The 8,689-nt window shown below is 36.7% G+C and overlaps 2 long non-coding RNA genes and 1 other non-coding gene across 3 annotated transcripts; 2 read left to right on the top strand and 1 right to left on the bottom strand.

Moving 5' to 3' along the window:
• Positions 1-292: 292 nt before the first annotated feature.
• Positions 293-3,758, top strand: LOC116508440. Its single transcript, XR_004255338.1, has 5 exons — positions 293-353; positions 2,512-2,537; positions 2,744-2,814; positions 3,085-3,142; positions 3,578-3,758. It is a non-coding gene; the product is annotated as an uncharacterized LOC116508440 (long non-coding RNA).
• Positions 2,584-2,655, top strand: LOC116508556. The gene has a single exon (XR_004255372.1). It is a non-coding gene; the product is annotated as a small nucleolar RNA SNORD50 (small nucleolar RNA).
• A 34-nt stretch (positions 3,759-3,792) lies between the features above and the next one.
• On the bottom strand, positions 3,793-8,688 carry LOC116508441. Its single transcript, XR_004255339.1, has 2 exons — positions 8,501-8,688; positions 3,793-6,717 (listed from the first exon to the last, which is right to left on the bottom strand). It is a non-coding gene; the product is annotated as an uncharacterized LOC116508441 (long non-coding RNA).
• Position 8,689: the final 1 nt, after the last annotated feature.

Below are 8,689 nucleotides of genomic sequence, written 5' to 3'. Positions count from 1 at the left end.
CTCTGTTCTTTTCCAGGTCTTTTTTCAGTGAATGTGGAGAAACAATGGAAGAAAGTCCCCAACAAAGAGAATAAGAGAAGACAAAAAGGTCCCCAACAAAGAGAATAATAAAAGACAAAAAAGTAAAAGGGGGGGGGGACGACAAACGAAAAATTTAAAATTGCACTCGTAGCTCTCTCGTTCCGTAGTGAGGGGGGTGGGGCGAAATTAACCCTTGCAAAACAGCCTTCCCCTCTCCGCCCCTTGTATCCAATGAGAATGGAGGGGCGTGACCAGCCTCGCTTTTCGTGCCCGGAGACATATAAAGCCTTGAGAGGGCTCGCGCGCTCTTTCGCTTGTACGTTCGGAGCGTGGTAAGTTTGTGGCGGGTCGGAGGAAAGAAAAAAAATGGGCGCCGCCATTTTGTGCGCGGCTCGCAACTCCCCTTCTCCCCCCACCTTCCCCCTTGGGTTGATTTGCGACCGTTATAAAGAAGGCAGCTTGCACGAGGTCGGCGCTCCTTTTTTAGGGCCCGCTCTTGTGGGTTGCCCCTGTATTTGTTTTATGAAGAAGGGATACATTGGATTAGCACCAATCCTTTGTAATATTGCTGAATTTATCTTGAAACGCAGTGGGTGGTAGAGGCTGTTTTGTGAATGAATAACATCTAAGATTTGGTGTACATTTTTAAATGTACATTTTTCAGAATAATAACACTGTCAGGACTATCCTTCTTGGATACTTTTGTGAGAAATCTAATTTAAATTTTGAAAGAATTAAGTTGCTTTTTTCTGTTTCTCTTTTCTGTCTATTGCCTGCATATAATGCTGAAGCAAATGTTAACAAAGATAAAACAAATGCATTACGTGTAGATTAAAATAATGGGAATTTAAAAGGGGCCTCATAGGAAATGTTGGCAAAATGTGAAGGAGCATAATGCTCCATAATTGGCTAATTCTTTTCGGCATGTAGATTTGGTCATACCAAGGCATTCAAAAATTATATTCGCTTGAATTATTTGGAAAGAGTTGTCTCTTGTTTGTAGCCTTCACAAGCCATTAAGAATGGTAGTTTGAATTTATGTTGGAGATGTGAATTGAAAGTAACATTTAATGTTAGTGGATGTGTAAAATTAGAATATTTTGGATTCAGGTACACAACTGATTCAGATAATTTTAAAAGATTAATATACAAATTTTTAATCTTTGTCTTTTTTCATATAGTTTTAATTTTCTCTTCAATTATTTTTCTTTATATGAAGTTGCAATTATCTTTTAAAAATATTTTAATATGAAATATTTGCTGGATAAGGATATCCCTATGAATGAGCAGTTTTGGTTAGACTACTGGGCAACAAATTCTATAGTTGGTGTAAATTCTCAATTTGAAGTTAGTGTGACTGATGAAAATAAATTCCTGACCAAATACTATATATCTTATAGACATAATTCTAACTGAAATACTTTTGTCACCGTAAATATCCTTACTATACAGGTAGCCCTTGGCTTACAACAGTTCATTTAGTGACAGTTTGAAGATAGTGTTATTGAAAAAAAATGATTTGTGACTTTTTCATACAACTATTGCAACATCCCCATGGTCACATCAAAATTGTGATGTTTTGCAACTGGTTTGTATTTATGACAGTTGCAGTGTCCTGAAGTCATGTGATCAGTTTTTGCCAACTTCTGACAGTCAATGAAGCCAAATTCACTTAACCGTATTACTAACATAACCACTGTAGCAGGACAGGTCATAAAATAGGTCAAAACCCACTTAACAAATATTTCACTTAACATACATGTTGGGTTCAATTATGGCTGTAAGGCTACCTGTATGGAATTTGGCAAATCTGTTGTACATGAATTTTTATCCCACTTTTTAAAAATTAGCTTAACTCAAGATGCCAAACATTTAATACTCCTGCCTTCTGTTTTACACAACAAGATTGTGAGGTGTGTTGGGCTGAGAATGTGAGGCCCAAAGTCACCCAGCTGATTTTTATGCCTGAAGGAGTCATACATCACAGTCCCTGATTTCTAGGCCAGCATCTTAACCAAACTGCCTCTACTAAGAGTATATATGTATAAGGCCTCCTTTTCAATTGTAACAGTCTCTGTTGGAATCTTCACTTTGTAAGAATAGAAACATTTCTGTTGGTGAAATGACATTCTTATTGGAATCATTTAGGCCTATGTTGAAAGTTACATGTTCTCTTGTGGAATGGAATTTCTCAAATCTATTCTGAGGGTTTTTTTTAGCCTTCTGGAGTTGATTTGAAGATTAGAGACAGAAAATTAATTTTGCTGATGGATGGAAAACTCTTAAGAATGTAAAGAATGCAAGCCTGGCTTTGGAAGCCATAATTTGCATTCAATATTTTTTCTTGGCATTATAGTGTTGCATTCATACTAAAATTCCATGTAATAACTTTGAATCAATTCTTGTATGAAATGCTTCTTTATAACAATGTCCTTTACTAGAAATGCAAAATATGGCATAAGAATTTACATTAGCTTTTTCTCTTTTCAGACCTGATAACTACTATTAAAATGAAGGTATGTGTGAACTGTTTTTACTGAAATAAATAGTATGGAATGGCCCAACCAGTGATGAGCCTATCCCGAACCTGACTTCTTGATGAAAAAATGCCAATTTGGATCCGGCTTCTGAGGTTATGTTGCCATTAATAAAACTGGAATTTGTCATGCAGAAACATTGCTTTTAGAATATTCTCTTACACAGATTCTATTTTGACTTCTAGATGAAATTCAGAGAGCAGCTGGGACGCATTTGGCATTGGATCTTGAGTTTCTAATTCCTAACATGCATCAAGTGAGTAAATATTTTGGATTACTGTGTTCTGATTTACTACTAGGCTTAATTTAGATGAGAGTGAAATAAATCTTTGCAACTCTGCAGATTTAAGATTCAATTTTAAAAATTCAATTCTCATTGCAGCTATACTTTATCATAGGCATTTTTGGTTGGGCAATCCTATCCTATTGACCCCAATTGTGAACTAAAAGAATGAGTTGTGGCAGAAAAAGCCAAGGTTTTTTTAATACATTGCCTATAGTAAAGTATTCCATTATTGCTTTTCAGCAGTGATATGGGAGAAGTCTTAAGACCAATGACAGCCATTATGTCTGCTGAAAAAAAGGTAAGATGATGTACAACACAATTAAACTATTAGCTGGATTAGCTGATAAGAGGACTCTAGTGAATGAACAGTAAAATATCCAGACTATTGAGCAAGCAGAAACATTGCTTTAAAACAGTATTTCAAGCAATTGCTTATATGTCTATTGAATGATTATTGTACTTGTATTAACTTTTGCTGAGAATTTACAGTTCTGCAAATGTTATATGCCCATATATGAAAATGTCCAACACCAGACCAGAGAATATAGACGTTTTTGTAGATGTATTTTTTCTTAAATGAATGTTGTTGCTAAAATACAGCAGTGAGATAATTCTGAATAGTGCAATTTGTGTTTACTCAAATGACCCTCACTAGGTTTTTTTGAACACAGACATGTGGCAAGATATAAATTGGTATGCTTTGTCTCCTGCATTTGTCCATTTTTATCAACAGTGTTGAAGTCGAAGGGAAACGTAATCTGAAGTTGGCTTGGCAGAAGTTAGCATCATGCATGAACTCTGAAGATTTGAAGAAAATCAGCGCATTAAAAATGTACAACTCTTTATTAATACCAGAATGTGTTGTAATTGTGGCCCTATGCAATAAGTTATAAAAATAAAGATTTAATGCACCAGATTGGACTTTTATTGATGGAAACTTTGTTGGTAGGATGGATAAATGGAAACATTTTAAAAAGCAGAATAATTTCAGTAATAATTGAGGCCAAAGGGTAGGAGTATTACTGTAATGCTATGTATAAAATTCTCTTAACAATGACTTATGAAAGGAATTGTAAATGTTTCAGGCATTCCCTTTGCTAGGACTTGTTTATACCTGTAAAGGAGTTGCGTTACCAAAAAGGTTTCAAGCTCCAATCAGTAATCTTCACAGTTTAACTATACTTGTCCAAACAATGAAAAATATGCAATCAACAGCCATTTTAAAAATGTAGCCAAAGAGTTCCAGGTTTTCAGTCATATCTAACCAACACACAGTTATTGTGAATATAACTATTCTAATGTGTGACATTGTGGTGAGTCTTCTGGGATAATATGTTAAAAAGAAACCTGTCTTGGGCAGGTTCCTTCAGTCAAGCTTATGAGAAGTTCTAAATATAAATGGTGCAGTTTAAAATTCAATTCCAAAACAAAAAATATTTTCCCAGTCTAAGCAACACAACCGTTTCAACTAAAGATTAAAGAACTGAGCCTCTGAACATGTTTGGTTGTGAATGATCCTATTCTATTACTACAACACAGCATTCAATAAAGTGTAATGGATTACTTCCAGTGTTCATGAATTAGCTTTGTTAGGTAAATTGGAAGATAGAGTACAAAGACTGAATCATTTAGGATCTGCAGATGACTGTCCTGTAAAGAGTCTTGACAGTTTCATTTAAAAGTGAAGGCAGGCAATTTGACCCCATGAAATACTTCATAGCTACCATAATTTCCTTTAAGGGAAAGTAACACAGAGAACTGGCATGTCACACATCTCTAGTTCACTCTAGTGCAGAAAATACTATGAACCAATAGTTAATTCTGCATAAGAGTGCTTACTAAATGCTGACTTAAAAGTTGCGCACAAACTGCCCACAGCCCTTGCCACGTACCTACGCTACAAAAGGGATTTGTTTATAAGCGGAAGTTGCAGAAGGCTCCAGACTGTCCAGACCTGAATCCAACCTCATGTGGAGATGTGATGATTAGTTGTTTGGACTTCTATGCTTTGCTGTTTGAGGGCTACTTAGCCAGAACATTAACATTCTCTGATGTGTAAAAGTAATGCCTACGCAACTGTCCCTGAATAACACATGCATATATTCGCTCACCTGCAGTGCTGGAGAAGTCTGTTCCAGCCTTAAGAAAACTTTGAACTTCATTTAACATTTTACTGGTTTGCATGTTCAGTTATGGGTAGCATTGAAAGATACAATCCTGGCTTTTTCAGTTCCAGAAACATTTGAAAATTTGCAACTTTCTATAACTTGTAATTTCCACATCTGGTAAAACCATTTATACTTTCTGAATTCTTTAAGGTGGAAGTGGGATCAATTAAAATATCTGCTTGCGTGAACACCCAGTTCAGCTTTGTAATATTGGTAATTGTTGGAAGACTGGAGCAAGACACCAGCAATTTTGAAGTACAATTATAGTAATTCTATTTAAGATTATACGTTTCCAGCTAATGGAAGCAGAAAGCCAGCAATTTTCAGCAGGATTGCAAGGAAAAAGGAGGAATAAATACATTTTTCTCTAGTATTTACTATATGTATGTTCTCCATTACCAGAAAGAACTCCGTAATCTTGCCTGGAAAGGCCAAACTTAACATTTATTTTGATCAACTGGCCAGAAAAAAGGTTAGGCATCTTGAAGTATGGAGCTTTGTACCCAGAAAGATCACCTTTCTGCATTTAAATGTTATGACAAGTTTTAAAATGAAATCCAGTTGATATTAGTAATGTTATTAGCTCCCGTCTAAATGATGCATAGCTATGTACTGCTGGAATCCTTAAACAAAATCTTTGCCTTAATATGCACAAATGTAGTTTCCCCCCAATTAATGCTTTTCTAATTTTTCCTAATATTTGGCCTCTAGTCTTTAAAATATAAATTTTAAGTATCTTAATTGTATTGGAGCTATAGTTTTATATAACAAGCCCATAACCTGTTGGGCCATCCTTTGAGACAAAGGTAGTGTCGTGATGTGACCAGAATTAAACATTAATTTTCCCCAAATCATATTGCTATTGGTTTGGTTTGAACAACCTTGATTCAAAAATTGTTGCAGTATAATGCATTAGGAACGATTTCTGGCTTCCTGCTGGTTTCCCCATTGACTTTGCTTGTGGGAAGCTGGCCAGGGAGACTAGAAACCAAGATCCTGTAACTGGAGATACTGCAGTGGCCAGAACCTTGTGAATATGCCTGGCTATAAAGCTCTAAATCTTTTACATATTCTTTAAGTTAGTGGATTTTAAGTAGAGTAAATTGACCACCGAAGGGATTGAAGGAAAGGGCTCAACGTACAGTGCTTATCAACATACAGACTATACTAATGTGAACATGTGCCTCATTTTACTGTACAACTTTAGAGAAAGTCATACAGAAACAATGAAAACAGAAAAATCATAAAATACTGTATAATACAAAATCAATATATTTAGGTATGTATTTTTTCATGGCCTGTTCATTGTTTCTGAAAAAGTCAATTTTAGTCCATTGCTTATTCTTTTTATGAAGGTAAGTGGAGAAAGCACTCAATGCTGGTTATATCACTCAGAATACCTGGGCATTTTTCCATGGCAAATGACTTTAATTGCCTTATCAAGTGACTGACATCCTCTTTCGGAATATCTGCAATTAGTGTGTCGTCCTCACCTAATTCTTCGCTTAATTCATCTACTTCATCAGTTGCTTCCAGCACTTTTCTGCTGATTTGTACCTCAATCCATACCGATTGGAAAATTGCTTCTAGGTCAGGTTCATTGCAGATTGCCATGTCGTCATCCATTGCAACAAAATCCAGCTTTCTTGAAGTGCTTTTGTAGTTTCAGCCTCAACTTTATTCCAAGCATTTTCTGTGATGACCACTGCAAAGTAAAACGGCTCACATATGTCTGTATATTTGTTTCATTTTACCATTGGCTATTTTTTTAAATCAAATTCCAAAAAAGGGGGGGGAGGTTAAAAAAAATGTTTGTGCAATTTATATTATGAAATGAATCTGTAATCACTGTTAAACTGCCAAATCAAAGGCAAAAATACTGTATTATTTGATATCTTTCTTGAAAGAAATTCATTGCTACCAATTCTGCATTTCACTTTTGTTGCCCTTGATGCAGAATGGACTCAACTGGTCAAGTTATAGAGAGTAAATACTGTGCGTCAAGGTCAAGGTAGTCAAAATACAACTTTAAAAAGTGGTTTCCAGTCTACGGCAATTAGATCAACTTAGGGAGCTCGTCAGCTATGGAGGCTTAACTGTACTTTGATTCAAAACTGTTCTGGTACAATAACCCTTCAGACTGTACAAAGAGGAGAAATAGATTATATAGTATCCTGCAAATGTTGCAGTGAGCTGCCTTGCATTTATTTTCACTAAAAAGTCAGAATGAAAGTTACAAAGAAGAGGAAGCTGTTGCAGTTACCTACATATCTACCTATCTTGTTTAAAGGGGTGCAGAAGACCAGCAGCAAAGTGCGTGGACTTTGTTACAGTGGTGATGAATGCATCTTTGGAAGACCTGAAAGACCAGGGTATGGATAGATAATGGAGAAAACCCTGCATAGTTACTAGAAGTGGAAAACAACTTGATGAGACACAATCAAATGTTCACAAGAAGCTTTCCTTTTTAACAGTAATTAGCAGATGTTTGTGTTCACATTGTGCTTCATTGCTGCTGTGTTGAAATGCTTAATTTGTAATTTTAATAGATTTGTATGCCACCCAATCCCGAAGGACTCTGATTAACAGATTCAGAATAATAATGTGAATTATAAGAAACCTTCACTTCATTTAGTGACTGTTCAAAGTTACAGCAGCACTGAAAAAGTGACTTACAACTGCTTTTCACACTTACGACTGTTGCAGCACCGCCATGGTCATAAGATCAAAATTCAGATGCTTGGCAAGTGGTTCATATTTATGACAGTTGCAGTGTCTTGAGGTCCTGTGATCAGCTTTTGCAACCTTCTGGCAAGTAAAGTTAAGTGGGGAATCCGGATTCATTTAACAACTATGTTACTACCTTAAATGAAATGATTCACCTAACAATTGTGGCAAGAAAATGGGGTAAACCCCTTTAAATATCTATGGAGATTCTCAGTCATCCAAGGCATGGTTGTCCCAAAGGTGCTTTTTCAAGAGGCAACTGGACTTTCTGGTTTTTCCTTGAAGATGTTTCACTTCTCATCCAAAGAAGCTTCTTCAGCTTTGACTGGATGGTGGACCACCACCATCCTTCCATTCTTCAGAGCTGAAGAAGCTTCTTTGGATGAGAAGTGAAACATCTTCAAGAAAAAAGCAGAAAGTCCAGTTGCCTCTTGAAAAAAGCACCTTTGGGTAAACCCATTTAACAAATGTTTCACTTAGCAATATAAATTTTGGGCTCAACTGTGGTCATAATTTGAGGACTATCTGTACCTGAATGGGGATCGTACCCTGGTGCCACGGAGACTGCTGTAATGATCTAAATTATGCGATGTTTCCCTAACTACGGCGTTGAATTTTTTTCAATATTTATGAGCCACCTATTGGTATTACTATTTTTATTCACGATCTCAGCAATACACAATCTCAACCATTCAAAAATTCATCACCCCCTCCCACCGGCAATTGAGTCTGTCACAGAAGCAGCTGGAGAATAAAATTACCATTCACTCGCACCAGGGAGAGCTCAGGATCCCGGGGGGGGCGGGGGCGGGAGAGATCCCGTAACGCTCCCAAGCCTCCACCGGCCGCCTGTCAAAAAAAAGAAAAAGAGGACGAACTTCCTGCTACGCGAGGGATGCATCTAGTCACGCGCGTGCGCTGTGGGGTTGGTCGCCGCCTGCTTCCGAGCT

Source organism: Thamnophis elegans, chromosome 4 (genome assembly GCF_009769535.1).
Source record: "Thamnophis elegans isolate rThaEle1 chromosome 4, rThaEle1.pri, whole genome shotgun sequence".
Taxonomy (NCBI): domain Eukaryota; kingdom Metazoa; phylum Chordata; class Lepidosauria; order Squamata; family Colubridae; genus Thamnophis; species Thamnophis elegans.
The sequence above is the reverse complement of the archived record's forward strand: the minus strand, read 5'-3'. Positions and strand labels throughout refer to the sequence as shown.